This window comes from Mus caroli, unplaced genomic scaffold (assembly GCF_978045245.1).
Source record: "Mus caroli unplaced genomic scaffold, Mus_caroli_1 scaffold_12, whole genome shotgun sequence".
NCBI lineage: Eukaryota > Metazoa > Chordata > Mammalia > Rodentia > Muridae > Mus > Mus caroli.
This window is the reverse complement of record NW_028227267.1, coordinates 106,826,429-106,852,596: the sequence shown is the minus strand read 5'-3', so window position 1 is coordinate 106,852,596 and position 26,168 is coordinate 106,826,429.

The window sequence follows — 26,168 nt, the reverse complement described above, 5'->3', positions numbered from 1 at the left end:
TGATTTGGATCCTTAACATCCTGGCTTGTAGAGATTAGTCCTTGAAAATGGTTAGCCACAGAAGGTAGTTTGCCACTTCTCTCACAGCTTAGTCCCTGGCAAATGTGCTAAGTCAGCTTCTCTAAGTAATGCTACCACAACCTAGACCTCAGTGTGTTTAGTATGTCTGGCACAGGAGCAGTATCAGGCTATGAACATCCAGGAGGAGGAAGTGACAGTTGCTAGATGATATAGTACATAGTGATCAATACATAGTGATCAATCATCCATAAACACCTCTACTTCAACTCCTGAAAAAGCTTTGCAATTCTTAATTTATCATAGGACAATTTCTGTGAATGCCTTGAAATGGAGTACCTGGTCAAATTACAAATTCTTTCAAGAATTCTCTAACTCATGGCTTTCCTCCTCCTCTTCTTCCTCCTTCTCCTCCTATTTCTCCTCCTCTCCTCTTCTTTTTCTTCTTCTATTGTTTTACTTATACATCACAAATGTTGCTCCTCCTTCTTAATCCCCTTCCAAGTGTTCTTCACTCCATCCAAACACCCCTTTGCCTCTGAGAGTGCTCTCTTCTCCCCACTGCTACACCTCATTTTGTTTTATTTTATTTATTTTATTTCTTAGATATTTAGGATGAAACTTCATGGTAATAGAGAGACTGTTCTCTGCAGTACTTAAGGCTAAACTGTAAAGCTGATAAGAAGAAAACAAACAAACCACCATTACCTGTCCAAAACCAATGGCGTGTGTTTAATAAACATAAAGAATTAAAGCCTGGAACATCATCAAAGCCAGTTTTGTAATAATAGCAGGAAAAGGTATGATCGTTAGCATCATGTGATTCTAAGTATCTTCATTTTTTTTCTTTTTCTTTTCATTTTGCCTGTTTCATACTAAGGAGTGCATCTCAAAATCTGGTCCATGAGACACTTATGACTTATGGGAAGATCACACAGATATTCCTACATATATGGCTGCTTCTTCCTCTTCTTCTTCTTCTTCTTCTTCTTCTTCTTCTTCTTCTTCTTCTTCTTCTTCTTCTTCTTCTTCTTCTTCTTCTTCTTCTTCTTCTCTCTCTCTCTCTCTCTCTCCTCTTTCTCTTTACAATTTTCCCCTTCATTTATTTTTTTTTAATTCATCTTACATCCCAGTCACCTCCTCCTCCCTCCTTACTTTCCACTACCACCCTGTGGTCCTTGGTACCAGAGACTTTCCATGGATATCTCTGTTCAAGCCAGGTGGGAAGGCTCCAGCGAGGGGAAGTGAGTGTAGGCAGGGAGAAGAAGTCTCCACCATGCCTTCCAGGTCACTTGGTAACTCTGAGCCTCTCTGAACTGAGTTGGGTCAGGCTGAGCAGGCAAAAAGCCAACAATCCAGTGAGGAGTGGAAAGATCTCTTTCAAAGTGTTACATATAGCTCTTGGAACAAAAGGCTCAGACAAAGGAATAGTTCTCACATACCTTTAATTCCCTGCATGACTTTATATACAGTTCTGAGGGTGATTTAGGGTTTGAGAGCAGGCAGCTTTCCTTGGCTTGGACTGAGAGTTTGGGGGAAACCTTATTTGCATGTGGGAAGGTTTGGTGGTATTCCTAAATGGCTGATAGCCACACCTCTCCTGTGGGGTTTGTGGGAGCAGTAACTCCAACAGGAGCCAGGGTCCAGGAGAGGAGACACGAGAGAACTCCTTCTGTCCCATGTAAGTGAATTATCACTATTGGGTCCCAGGTTTCAAGATCTAGCCTCGACTGGAAACCAGGCTGTCTGAGCGTAGCCCATTGCCCCACACTACCCTTACAAATGCCTCCCTCCATTGAATCTTCCTCTTCTCCTCTGGGAAGAGGAGCCCCCTTAGGTACCACCCTACAATGGGACATCTAGTCCCAGCAGGGCTAGGCACATCCTTTCCCATTGAGGCCCAACTAGGCAGTAAAGGAAGGGGGAAGGGGACCCAATGGCAGGGAACAGAGATTGAAGTGAAGCACACCCTGCTCTACTTGGTAGAGGAAGACCAAGCTGCCTATGGGCTCCATATCCATGCCAGCATGTGCTGCAACTTGACTTTTTAACCCATTCTCATGAATATAAAGTGAAATCTCAGTGTCGTTTAGATTTGCGTAACCCTGATGACTAATGACTCTGAGCATTTCTTTTATAAATAAATAAAGTAATTAATTATATTCCAAATGTTGCTCTCTTCCTGGATCCCCCTAGAAAAGTTGCTTCGCTACCTCCTTCAACTCTGAAAGGGAAAAACCTTTGGGAACCTCATACCTTCAGCATCAAGACTCTGCAGGAGTAGGCATATCCTGTCCTACTGAGGGCAGACAAGGCTACCCTCTGCTAGATATGTTTTAGGGGATTCGGACCAACCCTTGTATGCTCTTTGGTGGATGGCTCAGTCTCCAGCAGCCTCCAGGGGGCCAGGTTATTTGATATTGTTGGTCCTCCTGTCTGGTTGTCATATCCTTATTAGCCTTCAATCCTTCCCCTGGATTCCCAGACCTCTATACTATGTTCGATGGGTATCTACATCTGTTTAAGTCAGCTGCCAGGTAGAGCCTCTCAGAGGGTTGCTATGTTAGATTCTTGTCTGCAAGCACAACAGCATCATTAGTAGTGTGAGGGATTGGTACCTGCCATGAGATGGGTCACAAAATGGGCCAACCACTGATCAAATACCATCAAATGCATGGTATGCACTCACTGATAAGTGGATACTAGCTAAATAGTTCAGAATACCCATAAATAACCCCAAAGTCCCAGGAAGTTAAATAAAAAGAAAGGCTCAAGTGGGGATGCTTGAATTCCAATTAGAAGGGGAAAAATTGTCATGGGAGGCAAAGGGAGGGTGGGACATGAATGGGTGAGTGAAGGGTTAGAGGAATAAAGGGGCAGGATCAGGCATGGGAAGACACAGGAGAGTCACAATGAATGGGCCAGGAGAATGAATGGAATTACACAGCTTGAACATTTATTTTATTTTCTATTTTTATTGGTTATTTTATTTATTTACATTTCAGATGTTATCTGTCTTTCCAGTTTCTTCTCCACAGACAGCCTATCCCATCCTCCCTCCTTCTATGGGGGTGCTCCCCTACTCGCCTACTTACACACTCCTGCCTCAGTACTCTAGCATTCCTCTATGCTGGGTCATCAAGCCTCCACAGGACCAAGGGGCTCCCCTCCCATTGATTCTAGGTAAGAACATCCTCTGCTCCATATGCCGATGGAACCATGGGTTTCTCCCTGTGTATTCTTTGGATGGTGGTCGAGTCCCTGAGAGTTGCAGGGTGTCTCATTGGTTGATATTGTTGTTCCTCCTATGGGGTTACAAACCTCTTCACCTCCTTCAGTCCTTGCCCTAACTCCTCCATTGGGGTCCTCATCTGTATTGGTAAGGCTCTTCGCACAGCCTCTCAGGGCACAGCTATATCAGGCTCTTGTCACCAAGTGTTTCTTGGTGTCAGCAAGTTTCCGGTTTTGGTGTTTGCAGATGGGATGTCAAAATTCAAGTATCCTCAGGTGTGTGGGTTTATTTCAGAGTCAGTTTTGTAGTAATAACAGGAGAAATTGTCTGATCACGAGCATTTTTGCACTTCTTCTATGTGCTATAATAATTGGACCACAGCTTACTAACATTATTGTGGTTCAAGGCACCTGGAAGGTGGACCCCAATCAATTCCCAGTCATATGTGCTGTCATATTAAGAAGCTGCTGTCACACAGATTATTTGGTAAACCATTTGACATGTTAAATTATTTTTAAATTGCAGGGCTGTAGCCAACTGCAAGGGGGTTACTGAAGCTCATTGTAATTCCAGGCATAAAGCAGTAGCCCTGGGGGTTGGGGCGGGGGAAGGAACGGTCATTATTAACTTTGTCTCACAATCTGTTCCATGTAGTAAGTTGTCTGCATGGGTATGATTACTAGGCATCTCAGAAATATGGTCTCTATGTTATATCCCAACTATCTTAAACCAGGCTCTATACTGGACCCAAATAGGTTGCTCCATACGTTTAGAGAAGATACACACATACCCAAGCCCAACATCAGCACAAAGAATGGGTCAAAACAATTATTTTTGTCTTCCTCTTCCATCTTTTTATTAGATATTTTATTTACATTTCAAATGTTATCCCCCTTCCTGGTTTCCCCTCTGAAAACCCCTTTCCCCTCCACCCACTTCTGCTTCCTGACCCTGGCATTCCCCTATTATTCATGATATGTTTTCGTAAATACCTTAGGCTTTATTCCCTGTTTTTTGTTTTTTGTTTTTTGTTTTTTGTTTTTTTTTTTAATGGTGCAATTCTGTGACAGCAGGTAGATTTTTGTCTGCCTTTTTGAAATTGTATTATAAACAAGGCCTTGTGCTGAGAATTGCTGAAAGTAAGATCTATCCTACATTTTCTTTCTAATTTTTGAGATATCTGAGAGTTCTTTTTACTGCACTTGTCATTGTTGCCTTTAAGGAATGCCAAGGTTGTGAGGTCTTTTATGTTGAGCACTAGATATATAAGCAGGAATGTCCATAATATCAAATGAAGTTTTTTCCAAATGTACAAAAAAGACCATTTATTTCTAGTGTGCACTCTGTCCTTAAGGTCGGCGACAAGTGTCATACCTTAAAAGTGGCTTCCATAAATCTAGGCATTTGCATTATTTTAAAAGAATTCTTATCATTTTAAAAATGCTATTGTTTTATAAGCTTCTGTCCTGCCTCTGTGTGAATTTTTACACTATGTAACTTGCAACAAGTTAGAATACAACTTTTTCTTTCCCTGGTAAATTTAGTTAAGAAATCTAAGTGTATATTTTATAAATTTTATCTTTTTGTGTGTGTGTGTGTGTGTGTGTGTGTGTGTGTGTGTGTGTGGTGTGATGAATAAAGTTATATCTTTTGTGAATATGTTGGGAGATTTTTGTTCATGATATATGTATGTGTATATGTTTGTGTGGGGTATGTGTGTTTGTGTGTCTTTGTGGAATATGTGTGGAATGTGTATTGTGTCTTTAGTGTAATGGTATAGTATAGGCATGTGCATGTTATATGAATGAGTGCATTTTTGTGTAAGTTGTATAGTGAGTGGTATATTTGTGTAGTATGAGTTTGCATGTGTAATGTTTATATTTTATATATATGTTGTATGTATATGCTTTTTGTGTGTGTGCATGTGGTAAGTGTGTAGGTTGTATGTGCTTTTCTCTGTGTGTGATGTGTGTATGTATGTATGGTGTGTGATTGCCTGCATGTGTTCATATGAGTGAATGTGGTGTGATGCATGGTATGGGTTTGGTATATATGAGTGTGGTGTGTGTTTGTTTGTGCCTGTAATGTGTGTATGGTATTTTTGTGGTATGTATGCTAAGTGTGAGGTGCTTTATAAACATGGGATGTGTGTGTATATTGTGTATTGGAGGTGCTTTGTGTGTGTTTGTGTGTGTCTATGTGGTGAGTGGGAGGTGTGTGTTAAATGTTGTGTGTATGTGGTTTGTTTGCATTATATTCTTTTCAGAGATAAAGGGACCTTTAAAAGATTTCCTCAAAGAATTGCATATTTGAAGTCATCACTTTCTCATTTTTCTGATTAATTTCTATCATCAGAAGGAAATAGTATCTTATTTTCACACAAGAACTATTTACTCTTGCTTAAGTATGCAAGCAATAAAATTTTACAATTACTTTTTGGAAAAACTGTGACTATGGTGTCATCTAGCACTAAGATTGAATTGGTAACTTAACCAGTATAAAACACATAGTAAACACAAATTAGATAAGAATCAGAAGAATGTTTAATACAAGGGATATTTACAGAGCTTTGGATTTAGAAGATCCACATGGAGATTGTTGTGTTACCTGTGAACAGGGAAATGGAGGTGGTGGTACTTTGTCAATAGAAGAAGGGTTGATCCTGAAACATGAGGAAGCTTTGGCAAACAAAGTTCATCTGAAAAGGTCGTGTTTATAAAGCATTCTTGTGGATATATAGACTACCTATATATCCATGAATAAATAGCATAAAACCTCAGGCTATTTGTTTACATGTTTTAATTTTAAAGAAAATGTTATTTAAATATTTTTGACATGGGAAATTCTTAATACTTTACACAATTTTTCTAGGAAAATTTTCAAATTAGTCATTGGTCTCCCTGGTTAGTTTTTACAATTCTATTTTCTCATATTCTCTTAGGTATTAAGTTATAATATAGAATATAACACTGGGTTCATATCTTCCAATACATGCGTAATTCTTAGGGTTATGGTTAGTTTTTTTTTTTTGACATTATTAACAGTTTAGGACTGAGATACTGAATGGAGTCTCACAATTACTGTTATGGTTGTAATATCTTGTAGGAAATAACAAATTTTAGTCACAGTTTCATACAATGGTTTGAATTTTAGAATGTCATGTTCTGCTTATAGTTTTTCAATAATCTTCTATCTCAACAAAACCTGGGCTATTGTATTAGATGAGATAAGCTGTAAAGGATGTTTCTAAGGATCTTTAATGGCATTGTTTTCAATTAAATCAAAGATTGAAGCAGTAAGTATTACCCCAATGCCTTTTCTTCCATCAGAATGAAAATTAAATCAATGATATTGGTATGAGCCTCTAATTACATTTTCTATCACTTTGAAAACATTTGTATTATACTATTTTATATAAATTAAGGACTATATCATTTTAAAGTATTTTATTATATTGTGGAGCTGTTTTTTTAATTAATTAATTAATTTATTTATTTATTTATTTATAACTCCAGACTTTATTTCCCTACCACGTCCCATACATCCTCCCGAACTGCCTGTCTCCAAGAAGATGTCCCACCCCCAATCCTCCCATGCCACCAGACCTCTAAACTCCCTGAGATCTCCAAATCTCTTGAGAGTTAGGTGCATCTTCTCTGACTGAACCCATACCCAGCATTCCGGTGCTGTATATGTGTTGGGGGTCTCACAAAAGTTGGTGAATGCTGCCTGGTTGGTGATCCAGTGTCTCAGAGATCTCCAGTGTTCAAGAAAATTAAGAATTCTGGTCCTTCTACAGAGTTGCCCTCCTCCTTAGCTTCTTCTCACTTTCCCCTAATTCAACCACAGGGGTCAGCAGCTTCTGTCCATTGGTTGGGTGCAAATATATGCATCTGACTTTTTCAGATGCTTATTGGGTCTTTCACAGGGCAGTCATGATAGGTCCCTTTTTGTGAGTGTTCCATAGCCTCAGTAATAGTGTCAGGCCTTGGGGCCTCCACTTGAGCTGAATCCCACTTTGGGCCTGTGGCTGGACCTTTTTTCCCTCAGGTTCCTCTCCATTGCATCCCTGCAGTTCTTTCAGACAAGAACAATTATGCATCAAAGTTTGACTATGGGATGGTAACCCCATCCCTCACTTGATGCCCAGTCTGCCCGTTGGAGCTGGGCTCTACATGTTCCCTCTCCCCAATGTAGGGCATTTCATCTAAGGACCCTGACTTTGAGTCCTGAGAGTCTCTTAGCTCTCAGGTCTCTGGTACATTCTGATGGCCTTCAAACTCATGTTTCCATTCTTTTTGCTGGCTCTCAGGGCTTCGGTCCTTTTTTCCCCACCAGATCAGGTTCCCCTCACTCCCCACCCCATTCTCTTTTCTCCCCAGGTCCTTCCCTCCCTTCCCCCTTGTGGTTGTTTTCTTCTCCCTTCCAAGTGGGACTGAGTCATCCTCACTTGGGCCCTTCAGCTTGTTGACCTTCTTGAGTTCCATGGACTATATCATGGGTATTCTGTATTTTTTTTTGGGGGGGGAAGGGTGTTCTAATATCCACTTATTAGTGAGTACATACCATGAATGTTAGTAATAGTTCTAAGGCAATAATAGAATGTTATGTATCATGTGATTATTAATGTACATATTTAATATATTTTCTGTGAACAGAATGAAAGCCATTGTTATTTACAATATTTAGAGTATTTAATTTAATTTAGAGTATTTTAATAATAATCTTTATTATTATTATACTTTCCATTTCCATCTGTTTTCCTGCAAGTTTTATTTCATTTTTCTTTACAGCTGAATAATTTTCTACTTTGTTTATATAGGAAATTCTAATTATTTACTCAACATGGTGTAAAGCCTGCTAGGGTTATCAAATAAAGAGGCAATGGAACATGCTAGAGGATTCAGACATAAATGTAGAAAGCTATACCTGTTCTCCAGAGAACTCCGACATGGTTTCCATCTCAAATGAAGGTTTCTTGCTGCCATCTGAATGTACAGTTCTGAAAAAAAAAAAAAAAAAAAAAAACTCTGCTGCTATTGTGCTATTGTGATGGCAAATTAACACAAGTTACAGTCACTTGGGAAGATGGGACCTCAGTGGAAACTTGTGCCCACCGGATTTTCCCTTGTCTTGATGTCAGATGTGGGCTTTGCTCCCTGTGTTGCCAACCCTGTGGAAAGCATAGGGAATAGATTTTTTTAAAAAGTGGTGGAAGTGGGCAGAGCTCGTACAGTACAAGAGGTAACATTAAAAAAATATCAACACATGGGAAAACTATTTCCAATATATACCTTAGTCAACTGCTTGAAGGTGGTTCCATATAAGCTTATTTGTTTGACATAAAAATTCAGACAGAATAAGAGAAAATCAAAAAGATATAGATTTTATTTCTTACAAAATAAAGTTTAAAATTTTAATTAAAAAGACATTCATTGCAGTTCAGTGGTTTTAACTGAAAATTGTCAAAGCAATCTTGATGATATTTGGTATACCCACTATCTATCTAGAATGGGACCTTTAAATTTCATAAAGAAAACTCTTTGTGGTACAGCACTGAGTACAATTAGGGAACTGAAAGAGAAATTAACCCCATTCTAGATGAACTAGTCAGAAGGCCGAAAAGGTGATGTTTTATCACTGGATAAATTATAAAGAAGCCTACTTATATTAGAAATGATATTTTAAAATTTTTATTGGATATTTAATGTATTGACATTTCAAATGTTATCTTCTTTCCCAGTTTCCCCTCTGTAACACCCCTATAGTACCCCCCTCCTACTGCTTCTATGAGGGTGCTCCCCTACCTACCTAAGCACTCCCACCTCACTGCCCTGGCATTCCCCTACATGAATGCTTAGAGCCTTCACAGGACCGAAGTCCACTCCTTGCATTGATGCCCTAAAGGGCCATGCTCTGCATATGCAGTTGAAACCATGGGCCCCTCCTTTTGTACTCTTTGGTTGGTGGTTTAGTTCCTGGGAACTCTGGGGGGACTGGTTGGTTGATACTGTTTTTCTTCCTGTGTGGTTGCAAACCCTTTCAGTTCCTTCAGTCCTTTCTCTAGTTCCTCCATTGGGGTCCCTGTGCTTAGTCCAGTGGCTGGCTTTGAGTGTACTTATAGGTATTTGTCAGGCACTGGTAGAGTCTCTCAGAAGACAGCTATAAAAGGTTCCTGTCAGCAAGAACATCTTGGTATCCACAATAGTGACTATATATGGGATGGATCCTCAGGTAGGACAGTCTCTATGTGCCCTTTCCTTCAGTCTCTGCTCCACACTTTGTCTCCATATTTCTTTTAGACAGGGGCATTATTTTTATAAAATTGATATTGTCTTTAGTCATGTAATATTTTTGCACAGAAAAAGTTTCTTCATGAGTACAAAGAAAATTGAAAGTGAGTGTTACCTATTCACAACTTGGTTCTTTATTTTTATGTAAGTAATATCTTAAAATGGTCAATTGTTAAATCCCAGTTCTTTAATGGAACCTAGTTGCTAAGAACATTACCTTAATGGTGATCAAAAGAACTTCCTAAGAGTGCAAATATGTACATGGTATATATTAATAAAAAGATTGTTTTCAAACACTAAGAACTAAAATGTATACTTCATTGTAAAACTAATAAGGTAGGATTTTATAGAAACCAACATTTGGCTACACTAATTCTTACCTATTATGAGAACATTAAATTTATGAGGTGTCATTTTATTATTGCTTAACTTGTTTAATTTGTCCTTATTACACAAAAATATCATAATTCAAATAGAAGGAATAGCTTTAGTAATTTACAATAAATAATGCACTTATTGTGAAAATTATTCTGAAATAAGATAATTAAAAGTAATAGCTAATTTCGTGACTAAATTCAAACATTTCTAAAATATGAAATGCAAGATAAAACAGGTTTTAACAAATGAAATATTTTGACACTTACTAAATGTTGCAACAGTTTAACAGTTCTAAAGCTATCTATTTCATATATTTTTAAATGCATTATATGACTGTTCCCGTGATTTTATACTTTAGTTGATAATATTGCTTTGGATAGTAAACTAATTTATAATAGACACATGTAAAGCAATTGGCGCTGCTTAGGAAAGGTTTTCAAAGTGTTCAAGGCCATTTTGGAGGCAGTTTGGAGGGAAGAAACCTGGGATACAGAAGATGTTAAAATGACCTACTTTTCCTGCCTCTCTGTGATTGTTCAACCTTATGAATGTCTTGACTTGTCAGACAGCCATGGAAAAAAATACTATCTTGCTTATTTGCTGAATTATAATAGGTTTCATACTTTCAATCTTTAAAATGACATTATAACCTGAAAATACAGAGGAAAAAAAATACTTTTATCCTGAATTCAGAAAGCACAATGCTTTTCAGATCTTTGATAACCTGATACAGACAGCTAGCTCTCTTGGCTTGATTATGAAAATAAAAGTTGTGGATGTTATAAGATATTTCATTACAAGCAGACAAAGAAAAGTCACATCTTTATTTTTTTCAAAATTAAGGTGAGGTACCTTCTTTACAATCTAATTTCAAAATGTTACTAAGTAGTTTTCTTTCTCTAATGAGAGTATGGATTCCTTTACAAGATGGCATTCACCTATGGAAGAATTCCAAGTCGAATCAAATTAGTAGCTTGAGGAAAATAATATCAAATATAGCATATACATGTATAAGCACATAGAAACTTACTTACATATATAATTATATATATTTATTTACTCATATGCATATTATACATATGTAATATTATTTTAATATATTATGCCTAATCTTTACTTAACATCAAACAGGATTTAAAGTAATATCCCTGGAGATGGATTTTATTCAATTTGTAGTTCACATAATTAAAAAACCAAATTTTTAATAGAAAAATATTAAGAAAGTAATAATGGCCTCTCTTCCCATCGATGGCCGACTAGGCCATCTTCTGATACATATGCAACTAGAGACACAGCTCTGGGGGTACTGGTTAGTTCATATTGTTGTTCTTCTTATAGGGTTGCAGAGCTCTTCAGCTCCTTGGGTACTTTCTCTAGCTCCTTCATTGGGGCCCCTGTGTTTCATCCAATAGATGACTGTTAGCATCCACTTCTGTATTTGCCAGGCATTGTCATAGCCTCACAAGAAAGAGCTATGTCAGGGTCCTGTCAGCAAAATCTTTCTAGCATAAGGAGCAGGGCAGGGGAAGGGTATAGGGGACTTTGGGGATAGCATTTGAAATAAAAATGAAGAACATGACTAATAAAAAATGCCTTTTAAAAGTAATAATAAAAATTTTTCACATCATTTGATAAAATTATTGAGAATTATTACCATATTTCAGGCTAGGTATGGGTTTATTAGCTGCCAAAGAAAATAAGAAGAATAAATCTTAACCACTTGGTGGGTTTATTTAAGAAGTCATTAACTAGATAAAATTACTTCTCAACTTACTGTCTTACTCCTGCATGAAATTTTTACTCTGTTTTGCATTTTAACGTTTGCAACAAAGAGTAACTATACATAGATCTACTGTGGGCAGGGTGTTTGGACGATGTTATTTCTGGAGGGCAAATGGAGTAACAAACTCCGGTTTGGATAAAAGCAAAGCAGACCTCCATCATCAAAGTTTTTGCGAGTCCAGGATATTTATCAATGTACATCTTATCATGAGACAAACAGGCTTCACTCGGGCAATCTGCTGATTTAGAGAGAAGAACCAAGTTTCTGAAAGAGTTTCAGAGAATTCAGGTGAATAGGAGTCCTGGGATATAATTTCCTCTTTCCTGGATTGCCGAGGAAGCATCTCAAATAATAGGTTACCATTCTTTCATTCTAAAAGTACACATGGATTACAGCATTGATTATGATCATTAGAACTCTTTAAAAACATCAATTCAATTTTACTCTCAAGATGTTTGTGAAATAAATAAGATGGTATTCTCATTTTATTGAAAAGGAAAGTGCCCATGGGGAGTCATGAAAGTCGCAAAGTTTTATGTAGCAAGGAAACAATTCTAGTGTCCACAATTTTAAATCTCATTTTGGATTATTCTCACTAATGAAATTATGTCTGTTTTTTTCTAATAGAAAGTAAACTAATAGTAACGTGTTAGTAAAAGGTATCTGTTTCTCCCCCAAACTATGCTATACTGCACTATGCTTGATGTGACCTGTGCTTTGGCAAATCTCTTACTGTTTCCTTATAGTTTAAACTATAGAACATGTTCTTCACTTCTGAAGCATAAGAAAACAATGAAAGATTTTACATTGAGGTTTGTTGTTGTTGTTGCTGTTGTTGTTGTTGTTGCTGGAGTTTAAACAGTGGCAGCTGGGATGCCTTTCATTCTTTTGCCTGCTTGGAAGACCTCCATCATGCTGTGCTTGGTTGATATCAATGAGAGGTTTGCAGCTTTCTGAAGGGAAATGGACAGATGTGGATTAGGGAAGAGGAGAGGTACCAGAGGTAGATAGTGCGTGGAGAGAAGGGAGGGGAGGCTTGAAGAGAGGATGTACTGTATGAGAGAAGAATAAATAAAAAAATGAAAATTATAGAACATGCTAGACTGCTCACGCTAAGGTTACTTTACCTCACTGTGAAAAATGTTTCATTACACCCTGTGAGGTGTCTCCATGGGGAAAGATATTGCTATCAATCTTATTGACCTTAGTTTAGTCTTTACAACTGACATGGTAGCAGGAGAGAATCAACTTATCCATATTTTCATCTTACCTCTATCTGAACTCCCTAGCATCCCAAACTGCTGTTGACATGAAGACCAGAAAAACCTGGGTGACCTTGAGATAGAATTTATCACCATTACTTAGTTAAAGCTAAAAACATAACTGTACTTTAATTTCAAGTTAAATTTCACATTAAAATTATATTTTATTGAATTCCTAGACCCTTATAATAGCTGAACAATATTTTTATGTTAATATACAGTCTAATCAAAGAAGTGTTATTCATTTCTCAGAACTGTATTAGATAGTACACACTATATGCTTATATGTAGGTGCAAAATAATATCGAAATCTTATTAACTCATATATACCAATATTCATTGAAAAAAATTTTTCTTATCAGTGTATCTTTTGGCTTGACTTAACTTTATCATTTTAAAAATTACAAAATCTACTGGAATAAATATATGTTTGATATTATCCTCTTACAGTGGTGCTTGTATATAATGAGGCATATTCACTGTCAGAATACAGATGATATTCTCCAGGATCCATCCATATGTGACTTGACTCTGACAAAGAATATAGGTAGAAAGTAATGTGTTCAATTTCCTGTTTCTTTAGAGTGTGCCCTATGGGTTTCATTTCCCATTTTCACCTACTCAATGACTGCCATATGGCACAGATGGTGAGTTCTGAGACTGGCTGAGTAAAGAACAATCCACAGAGATTATAAACCACACAGCCAAGTAGCTGGACTCCAGATGACAATGTGAAGCAAAAACAGATCAAGTTGTACATGATGGAGACATCATGTTACTGTTTACTTATGTTAAAAATTTAAATATTCAGTTGTTATATCCTAGGTTACCAATTACTCACTAATGAAATATGCTAATGAAAGTAACCAGAAAGCACATCAGCTCACTGTCACTAATTAAACGTGAAAATTTCAGTTGAAGTAAGCTTTATAGTAATAGACGGTTCTGCATGCTATTGGAAGAATAAAAAGAAATCATCCGTTGTACCAACCTGTGAATCGTATTATTGTTTTAATGTAAAAATTAACCTTATATTCTTTCTTGCTTCCCCTCTCTTTTTCTTCATTCCTCCATCTCTCCCTTTCAGTCTTTTCCTTCTTTTTTCTTGTTCTCACAATCTTTTTTGTCTCTATCAAAATGACAAATATTTAAAGAACCCCATACTTTGATTTTAGACACTGTAATAACTACAAAGGTCTTTTGTTCAATATTGGAGTTGAAAGGAAATGATAAGGTACCCAAAAGATGAATGCTGTTCTGAGTCTATTGACAGATTCTAATAGACTTTTATTTAAGTATTTTAGAAGTATCCTCTGTTCCGGTTTGTTCCAGTTCCCTGCTTAGGGCTGATAACCATGGCCTTACTTTTTCCTCACATGTCTTTCAAGCCTTTAGTCAATGACTTCCTCTCCTTCTAACAACTGGGAGTTGTACTAAAAATGTCACTATTGCATTTGTATTTTTCTTAGATCATCAGTTCTCAACCTATAAGTTGAGATTTTGGGGGGAGTCAAATGAATTCTACAGGGGTTACCTAAGACCATCAGAAAACACAGACATTTACATAATGAGTCATAGCACTAGCAAAATTATAATTATGAAGTAGCAATAAAAATAATTATGTGGTTGGGGGTCATGACTAATGAGGAACTGTCTTAAAAGGTCACAACATTAGGAAGCTTGACAACCACTCTTATAGATAATCAAACTGGAGCTGTTCCCTAACTGCCACACAGAATTCTCATACTTGTGTCAAATAAACTGGATTGGTAAATCTCTAACTGCAGGGTTTTGTCCTCAGAAGGTAAAGAGTAGCAAAGGCAGATATACGTTGAGGCAAACCAGGGCACACATCAACAAAATACCAATTCTAGACATGGCTTAGTGTAGCTGGATATGACTGCCAGACAGATGTCCTGGTTTTTTACCTTCTTTTAAATAATGAATCCTTATCTGGATTCCATGCATGAGTGTACGAGTGAAAACTACATCTCAGACATTAATCCTATCCAGCGGACAACTTTGAAAATAATATCTAGCTTTAATTTTAAAAAGGTTATATCAACTCACAGTTTCAGCACAAATGCTAAATGGTTTAAGAGTTATCTCATTAGAGGTAGGGATCTTTGCTTAATAATAACATATCAATAAGGAAACACCTTGTCAAGAGCATAGCTCTGCATCATGAATAGCTAACATATCAGTTAGAACCATCAATCACTTGGTAAAAGTCATACTCCTTAGGCAGGTTGGTTTGTCCTCAGAAGGGGGGTCCTCATTAGTTATGCTATGCAGAATAAGTATTTCTTCAATGGGACAATGTATTTTATCTTCCTAGAAATCCTGCTCCATTACTCAGTCTCTTATTGAGCATAGGCATGCTACTTCAGAAATAATTTCTGAATTACCCAGAAATCTTTTACAATATCTTCTCCCTTATATTTTCCTCTGGCTTCTACCCTTCCTTACACTTTCTCAAGAGCCCCCTCCTTGTTATGACATTGCCTGCCACCATGTGGCTAACCTTTATGCTGGTTTCTCTCAAAGATGTTTTTCCCTTCTTTTGTCTAATTTTTCTCGTTTAGGAAATTAACAAGATTTATGGGTTTCATGTCTTACTTATTCTTTTTTTCATCAGTAGTAAAATCATCCTTGCAGTTCCAAAAATATTTAACTGAAGGCATTGCTATTTTTAAAACCAATATATCACATAAAATTTAATAAGCAGATATATAATTGTTAACATTTTAAGGATAGTGGAGATGCAAAATGTAATTTTAGCTAGATTGCAAATTATTTTTAGCTAAGGGCTGTGTTATGACTCCTGTAATCTCACTGTTCCAACATTAGAGGAATCTCTTATTTGTCTGATTATATTTGCCCGAGACACTGCACATGGATTGCATTTCCAGAATCTCTATTTTCTTATACATATTTTGCTGAAGAAATTTGCCTGAAGAATTGCTTTTTTTTTTTTCACTTCTACTTTTCCAGTTACTCACTCATGGCCATTCTTCTCTACATTGAAAGCAAACAAAACATATTTTATCAAACGTGGCATACACTTCTGGAAAACTATGGTAAAATCAAGGAACTAATTTGCTTTTAGATGAGATTATGTTCATAGCTAAATAAAATACGGAATGACAATGTATTTTACTTGATAAAAGTGAAAAAAACCTATAGCTTGTATCTCTGCTTGTTCTGCTAGATGGCTACACTAAAGTCAGCAATTACTAGTACTATTTCTGCCATTTAAGAACTTATTATGTGTACTCAAATTGAAAGTGAAATAAGATACTTTATGATACAATTCATGATTTTGTTAATTGGTCTAATTATACAAACTGCCTTTGCCAATCATTTTATGTGTTAACCATTCCACACATATTGGGCAATTTAAATCTACTGTTCAGAAGTTTTTATATCATACAAAGTAATATTTTACTTCACATATCTATTGACCAGAAATAATAAACTTTCAGCTCAGTATGTCAACGAATTTCTCAAAGTCTCAATGGTAACATTCAATAAATATAAAGATTTTAGAGATAAATATAAAGCAATTATATATGAATCAAACAAGTATATTTTCCTGTTAGGATTTTGATGCTGATAATGAATTCTCAGAAACATCTCTTTACATATAAACTAATTTTATCCTATACAATATATGATTTGAAATGAACAGAAATGAGAAAAATTAAGATATTCAGGTAGGCTTTGGTTTTTATAAAGACAATGAAATGGGAAGATCAAGATAATAAACTCTTGCCAAAAACAAAAAAAAGCAAAAAAAAAAAAAAAAAAAAAAACAGAAAAAAAACAAACAAAAAACAGAAACAGAAGATGAAAGAGGTGAAATTTAGAATCAATTAAATAGATTTACTGTTTTTGCATATACTTTTTATAGTATAGGGGAAATGATTGAAGAGAAATGCTAAAAGAAAGGTTGTGTGATTTGGAACTGTATAGTGATTTAACTCACCTCTTTATTACATCATTTATGGGAATCATCAAGCTGTTTGAATTCTGCTTAAGTAACACCTTTCTGGGGAATTTTTAAACAATTTTTAGGTTTTAGGTGTAAAATTAACTTTCTTGGGTAGTCTTACCCTGTAAAATCCACATCATTTTGATACATTAATTCTCCTTTGAAAACTATAACTTTGTGAAGTAAAACACTAATTAAATAGAAATAAGTTTACTTAGTAACCCACAACTTTTTCAATACAAAAGAAATAAACTAATGAATATATAGATTTGTATGAAACACAAAGTACTTTAATTTTAATTGGGAAGCTTTTAAATATAAGAAAACTTCAATAAATTGTTGTAGGCATATAATATTTGTAGGAAAAAAAGACAAAATAAAATATTTATTATATTCTAAACTGGCACTACAAAAGACAGATGTGAAATTGTAAAATATGTTGTTACTGGTTGATATTAAAGCTAGGAAAAGGAGAGATTATAAAAGCCTTAATAAAGTGATCCTTGTGAAAACTAGAAGAATCACATAATAAAAATGATGAAGTCAGTTTAAAATGAATGAAAGATTTTAGGAGATATTTTTCAAAGAAGTCATTGAAATTTATAATTAAAAAGTAACTCACTTGTTTATTGATCATTAAATGGGATGGTACTGTAATGAGAGGACACTTCTATCTTTGCAGAATGATCAAAAATGAAGAAAAATTGTAAACATTACTGAACGTATGGAATTGCCAGAAATAATAAAATAAAAAAGCTTCCACAGTTTTCAAAAACTATTATTTAAATGCCTCAAAATAGCTGAAAATTGGAGTGAATGTATAATATAGAACAATTTCCTCTTAATATATAATAAAGGCAAGTGAAAAGTGTGGTACCCAAAATAGTTTGTAAACAAAAGTATTGCATATAAATTATCTATAACCTTTTAAGAGAGACATCAAAAATACCCATGATCAGCAGCTGGGACAGGCTCCTTTGGGCTTACATCTGCAGCCAGGAGGTGGAACTGACCCACCAACTTCTATGTACCTTCCCTGCAAGATGAGAGCTTGCCTCCATGGAATGCTCTGACCCCAGGACTCAGGGGAGATCTCCATTTTCTCTCCTGTGACTCAGTAAGGCCAAACCACTTAGAGCACAGGCCTCAGAAACAGCATAGCTTCTGGGACAGGGTCCCACAGGCCTACATCTGCAGCCAGGAGGTGGCTGTTCCACAGCCCTCTGTGCTTTGCTCTTATCAGGAAAGAGCTTGTCTCCCAGGAGTGCTGACACAGGGTTACAGACTCATTGGAAGAAGAAGCTCCAGACAGAGACAGCAAGAACATCTAGCACCAAAGATTACCAGATGGTGAAAGGCAAAACCAAGAATCCTACCAACAGAAATCAAGACAACTTGTCATCATCAGAACCCAGTACTCCCATCCCACCACAGCGAGTCCTGGATATCCCAACATACAGGAAAAGCTAGATTCGAATTTAAAATCATATCTCTTGAAGCTGATTGAGGATTTTAAGAAGGATATTTTATTAATGTCCTTAAAAAAATAAAGGAGGGCACAACTAAACAGATAGAAGCCCTAAAAAAGGATACACAAAAACCCCTTAAAGAATTACAGGAAAACAAAACCATACATAGGAAGGAATTGAACAAAACCAACCGGGATCTAAAAATGGAAGTAGAAACAATAAAGACATCATGAAGGGAAACAACTCTTGAGATAGAAAGTCTAGGAAAGAAATCAGGAGTTGTAGATGCAAGCATCACCAACAGAATTCAAGAGATGGAAGAGAGAATCTCAGGTGCAGAAGATTCCATAGAAAACATTGACACAGCAAACAAAGAAAATGCAAAATTCAAAAAGATCCTAACTCAAACATCCAGGAAATCCAGGATACAATGAGAAGACCAAACATAAGGATAATAGGAGTAGATGAGAATGAAGAATTTAACTTAAAGGGCCAGGAAATATCTACAACAAAATTATAGAAGAAAATTTCCCAAACCTAAAGAAAGAGATGCCCATGAACATACAAGAAGCCTACAGAACTCCAAATAGACTGGACCAGAAAAGAAATTCCTCCCGACACATAATAATCAGAACAACAAATGCACGAAATAAAGATAGAATATTAAAAGCAGTAAGGGAAAAAGTTCAAGTAACATATAAAGGCAAGCCAATCAGCATTACCAGATTTTTCACCAGAGACTATGAAAGCCAGAAAATCCTGGGCAAATATTATACAGATTCTAAGAGAAGACAAATGCCAGCCCAAGCTACTATACCCAGCCAAACTCTCAATTACCATAGATGGAGAAATCAAAGTATTCCAAGTCAAAACCAAATTTACATAATATCTTTTCACAAATCCAGGCAGTCAAAGATTAATAAAGGAAAAACTCCAACACAAGGAGGGAAACTGTGCCCTAAAAAAGCAAGAAAGTAATCTTTCAACAAACCTAAAAGAAGATAGCCACATGAACAGAATACCAAATCTAACAACAAAAAGAACAGGAAGCAATAATTACTTTTCCTTAATATCAATGGACTCAATTCCCCAATTAAAAAGACATAGGTTTACAGACTAGCTATGTAAACAGGACCCAAAATTTTGCTGCGTAATGGAAATCCACCTCAAGGAAAAAAACAGATACTACCTCAGAGTAAAAGACTGGAAAATAATTTTCCAAGCAAATCATCCCAAGAAACAGCGTAGCCATTCTAATATCAAATAAAATCGACTTTCAACCTAATGTTATCAAAAAAGACAAGGAGGGGCACCTCATACTCATCAAAGGTAAAATCTACCAAGGTGGACTCTCAATTCTGAACATCTAGGCTCCAAATGCAAGGGCATTCACTGTTAACATAGAATCTTTACTAAAGCTCAAAGCACACATTGCACTGTTCAAAATAATAGTGAGTGACTTTAACACCTCACTCTCATCAACTGAAATATGGAAACAGAAACTAAAGGAGACACAGTGAAACTAACAGAAGTTATGAAACAAATGGATTTAACAGATATCTGTAGAACATTTTATCCTAAAACAAAAGAATACACCTTCTAGTGCAATAAGTACTTTAGGAAGAGCTGTAGATGGGTGAGACCTGTCATGGCACATCGTGATTCACGAACAGGAGATCACCTGTTGATCTTAAGGATAGCAGTTACTATAGCACAGGCAGCTATTTCTATAAAAACGAGGGCATAGATTCGTCATATTTAATGTGATGTTAAAACTGCAGAGATAAGGATTATATACTACTGACCCTAAATAGTACAGTAAGCATAGAAAGAGAAATATGTAAATTATTGATTTATTTTTGAGCAAAGTACTTCCATCATATCTAATATAGAAACATCTAAAAACACATTTTCTCCTTCATGTAAATGCACATCAAATGACCCAGATCAACATTCTGAAAGTTAAGTAGATTCTCTGGCTTCTTAATAGGATTTAGCTGCATATCCTCCGTGTCCACGTTTCTGCCTGAGTGAACAATAGCACAGAGTTAAAATATTAAACAGCTTCAATATTAAACGCATGGTTCCTCCAAGAATATGTATTATAACACAAAGCAGAGAAAGATTATGTAAACTGAAAGATTGCCTGCTGGTATTTAGTTTTGTTTTTTGTTTTGTTTTTTTGTTTGTTTGTTTGTTTGATTTTTGGCATGTACCATACATAATTGTCCACTTAAGTAGTTTAGCTCATAGATAAATTTTATAAATACAATATTCTAACGATTTTTTTCTTGCCATTTGTGAATAATAAATAATAATATAAAATGTAGATGGTTGCAGTTTTCAGATGCTATCAGACATACATGGAAAATGGTTGCAGTTTTCAGATGCTATCAGACATACATGGAAAATGTTAAAACGACTACACATAGCAAGTTTGGCTGTTTTCACAATGTTAGAGATTTGTAAGTAGGTGAGTGTTGATGAAACCATGACTCTGGTATAAAGGAAAATGAATTCAAATATGTAGAATATTAACTTATTGTCACAAAATAACTAGTTGTGTCTATTATTTAGAGACAAAAAATCAAATATTTGTGCTCTTATTTTCTATAGAATTGGATATAGTTTATATACATTTGGTAAAGTATTGAGGCTATTGTTTATCTCACCAGTACTGTTAGCATATGGCTCAGAGAATTAGCTAGTAGAATTAAGATAAACAACAATAAAAGATGCAAATATAAATAATCATATTAAATCATATTACCCAGGTTAAGTCATTATCAGAAAGAAAGAAATGTGTATGGTTTCCCATTAGTAGATCTAGTAATCTACAGGAATTCATATAAAATTGTGTTTTGAATACATGACATGAACTTAGAAGTAAATATTCGTAGGAGGTAGAGGAGACTAATAGAAAATTAATCGTGAGAAAACAGAAGGTGAGGAAAGAGGCACAGTAAATTATATGAAACTAAATATGTAAATTTAATATTTAAAATAATTAGTCAAAATTCTTTTCAAAACATATGAATAAAATTTATACAAATGGAGAAATTCATGTGAAATAAAAATATTCTAAGTACTTGAAATTTTACTCTAAAACACATGGTAAGGATGTTAAATATAATGTAATTTAAAAGATAAATAAGAAAAAGTTAAAGAAATAAAAGAATGAATTCTGAATAACATTAGAAAAGGTATAAAAGGCATTTTGTTGTAGTAATGAATGCATGTTACATCCCAAAGCCTATTTTTTTAACCATTGTTTAACATGCATACACATATATGATCCACACATACTAGAGCTTCCTCTGGTCAAATATTGAAATTTCCATTGAATTGAATTTACAAGGAACCACATACCTTGGTTAAGATGGACAGTCAAAATACTGCTCACATTTTCTTTCAAGCTTGTCTATAAATCATGAATGTGAGGACAAGGTAGATCAGACTCACGCCAGTTGCTCTATGTTGCACTGAGGGGACATTCTCACTCAAATTCTTTGGTAGTTTTGGACATTTTAACAAAATATCTAAAAAAACCAAAATGATAGTCTGTAATAATTTCCAAGGCTCATGGGTTCTGAGGCACTTCCCAGTAAATAGTTTAAAGAACTAGGAAGGATATATTTTGAAATGTTTTCTGTATCTCAGTATCATAGTCTGATTGTATGAGTGCAAGAGAGAGGTGGGCCATCAGCTCAGATACCACCTAGGGTATATTCCAGGGCCTTGAGTTGGTCCACTTCAACATCTATTCTATCTAAGAACTGCTAGAACAAGTGGAAGAACTGGTCAATGAGACCCAAAGCTGCAAGATCTCCATTACACTGGTCAATAACAGGATATCCAAGAGATGTCCAAGTGAGGTTCTAGTATTGATACTCTTTTCCTCCTATTGGGTGTTGCCTTCCCCAGCCTTGATTGGAGAGCTGTTTTGTTTGGTTTGGTTTGGTTTGGTTTGGCTTGGCTTGGCTTGGCTTGGTTTGGTTTGGTTTTACTTGTCTTATTGAATTTTCTTTTGTAGTGTTTCATTGTTTTCTCTTGGATCTTGAAAGCATTGCATGTGGGAACGAGCTTGGAGGAGTGTAGGAAGGAAAAGCTAGGCTTCTATATATTAAATGGGAGTAGTACCTTTGTCAAAACAAATAAATACATAAATGAAGAAAGAAAAGAAAGAAGGAAAGAAAGAAAGAAAGAGAGAGAGAAAGAAAGAAAGAAAGAAAGAAAGAAAGGAAGGAAGGAAGGAAGGAAGGAAGGAAGGAAGGAAGGAAGGAAGGAAGGAAGAAAGAAAGAAAGAAAGAAAGAAAGAAAGAAAGAAAGAAAGAAAGAAAGAAAGAAAGAAAGAAAGAAAGGAGTCACTTTCATTAGGGTTTGTAGTAGGATTCATAAGTAACATGTTGTCTTAATCAGGTTTTGTTGCTGTGAAGGGACATTGTATCCACAGAGATTCTTTCAAGAGAAATCATTTAATTAGGGCTTGCTTATATTTTCAGAGGTATATATAGTTCATTATCATCATGGCAGGAAACATGTTGGGACACAGGAAGGTACAGTCCTATAGAAGGAGCTGAGGGTTCTATATGTGGATACATAGATATTAGGAAGGGAGACTGGGCATGGGTTGGGGGTTTTTTAAATCTCAAAATCAGCTCCAGTGACACACTTTCTCCAACAAGATCACACCTACTACAAAAAATAGTATCACTTCCACTGCCTAAGCATTCAAATGTATGAGCCTCTGTGGGTAATTCTTACTTCAAACCACCATACATAAGGAAAATCTTAAAAATACCAGTGAAACAGCATAGACATCTAAATAATTCTATACTCATCTCCAATATTATGACTCTGTGATGATCATGTAGTAAACGCTACTCAAAAACAATTCAATGCTTGTAAGTCAACTGAAAAGAATTAAAATGTTTACCACATGCAAAAAAATACGTTTATAAATTTCATATTTATAAATAAAAACAAAAAAGCACAAGTACAATCCACTCAAATCTATTCATAGATGCGATTTTTGGTTATATGATTCAATCTTAATAAAACAATGGGTGAATGTTTTCACTTGTATTGCACATTTCAAATATCAATTAATTATGCTGAAAGAACAGCTGTTCTTTTAATAAAACATTGTAATAAAGAATGTTTTGAATTAATATTATATTGCCAAAATGATTTTATAGTTTTTTATTAATTTCAAGCATTATCAGATGTGCTGAACTGACAATGTGGACAAGCAGTAATTTAAAAATCAGGAAGAAGCTAGAGAGCTGGCTCCTCCCAGGACTCAAAGAGAGGGACCTTACCTGAAATGGCCTACAGTAGGGACAGGGAGTAATAGAGCCCACCTACAGCAGGAAGACAAGACATCACGTGAGAGATGGGGTTCCCATCCTATGGTCACATCTCTGACCCATAATTATTTCTGTCTGAAAGAATTACAGGGATGAAAATGGAGAGAAGCATGAGGGAAAGAAGGTCTAATAAGAGGCCCAAAGTGGGATTCAGCTCAAGGGGAGGTAGTCCTAAGGCTTGACACTATTCCTGAGTCTTTGGAGAGCTCACAAAATGGGATCTGCCAGGACTGCCCTCCGAAATACCCAACAAGCAGCAGATGTAGATATTTGCACCCAACCAATGGACAGAAGCAGGTGAACCATCTTGTTGAATTAGGGAAGACTGAAAGAAGCTGAGAAGGGCGATCCTGCAGGAGGACCAGCAGTCTCAATTAACCTGGACCCCTGATATCTCTCAAACACTGGACCACCAAACAGGCAGCATACACCAGCTGACATGAGGTCCCCAACACAAATACAGTAGAGGACTTCTGAGTCTGTGTTCATTCAGAGATGATGCACCTAACCTTCAAGAGACTGGAGGCCCCAGAGAGTTTAGAGGTCAGATGGGTTGGGGTGGAGGCATCCGTTTGGAGACAGGGGGTTGGGAAGAGATGTGGAATGTGGAGCAATCAGAGGGTGGATGGGCGGTCAGGGAATGGAATATGGAATGTAAAAAAATAAATTTAATTTTTTTAAAAAAATCTGGAAAAAAACCAAGCATGGGAGAGCTATATTCCCAGCAATTCACCAGTCTGAAGCAGAAGGATCATTTGGGGCTAACATTGCAGACTGATCTGTAAAGCATGGAAGGAACTCAAGTCAGAAAAAAAAATAGCAACAGATTAGAACACAGTACTAAACATCAGTAACAACTTATACTTCTAGTTGTGCCAATCAATTTGAAAAAAAAAAGTAAGTTTTTTATACAAGTTAAGCTACGTTTAAGCTTTACTATTTCCAAGTGTAGAATGCCATTTTATATGACTTTTCCTACCATCACCAATTTCTGCTAAAAGACCAAAGTGTATTCACACGGTAACTACTTTATATTATACTTATTAATATTAAAAAATAATTGTTTAATCTTTCCTCTCACTTTTATCTCCCTCTATAAAGTATGTCTTGGGATACCAAGAAAAAGAGACTGGTTTGTCAGACATCCAAGCATGGTTCTAAATAGATGCCAGAGGATTTAGTGCAGAAAAACAGAGCTTCAAGATGAATTTCTGAAAATATAAAGGGCTCTAACAACTTTAGGATACTCCTTAACCTATGCGTACACACTGAATCATCTGAAATGTTTTGATATCTCTTACATTTTGTTATTTTCTATATAGAGAAGTAAAAGCATATTAAACTTTAATTAGAGCAATTAATAAAGGTTAATCTCTGCTATGTACAAATATATGAAAAATATTATTTTGACATGTAGAAATTTAAAATTATGTGCTTTATACTTTTATTATTGTTCACTGTGAGAATCATGCTGAATATTCCTAAATGACTGTTCTAGATCACGTCCTCGTAATCATAGTGCCTATAAACTTGTGCAATGTTTGAAGTTTATGATCTGCTATTTTAGTTTAATAGATCATTAGTGTTTTTCTGGTTAGTTTCTGTCACATTGACACAGTAAGGAAGAGGGGGCCTAACCCAAAGAATTCCAATTGTTTTTCTTGAATATCTGTAGGGAATTTTCTTGATTAGTAATTGATACAGAAGGGCCCAGTACACCATTACCTGTACCATGCTAATGCAAGTATGATCTGTATAAGAAAGGTAACCAAAGAAGCCAACAGGAGCAAGACAGAAAGCAGCTTTTCCCCATGTTTTCTTCAAGAAGTTCCTGCCCTGAAACCTGATTTGGTCTCCTTTGATGGTAGCCAATAAATTATAAGGCAAATCAAAACTTTCCTGCTTAGGTTGCTTTTGACTATGATATATCATCACAACAGCAAAACAAATTAGCATGACTTTGATATTTATATTTTGACTTGAGTTATAAGATTAATAGGCATCATTCATTTTGACACTTGAGTCTATGAGACTTTCAAGGGCAAGCTCATAGGGTAGTTCCATAGAGATAATTGAAACTTCAAGTGAAATATGAGTATATTCGTGTTGTCCCTATTTCTGACAACTGAAACCATAACTTAAAATAGCAAAATAAATAAAATAAATTAGAACTTTGTAATGAATTCATTATTTTTATTTTTAGTTTACCTTCATATTAATATTCACTATTACAAAACTAAGAAAAGTATAACTAATATGTATCAGTTGATGACATCTAATATCATGCCTTATGAATAATCTTTCCTGATATTTTCATATGTACATAAAGAAAATCTTTGACTATTTGGTACAAAAACACAACTAATTGAA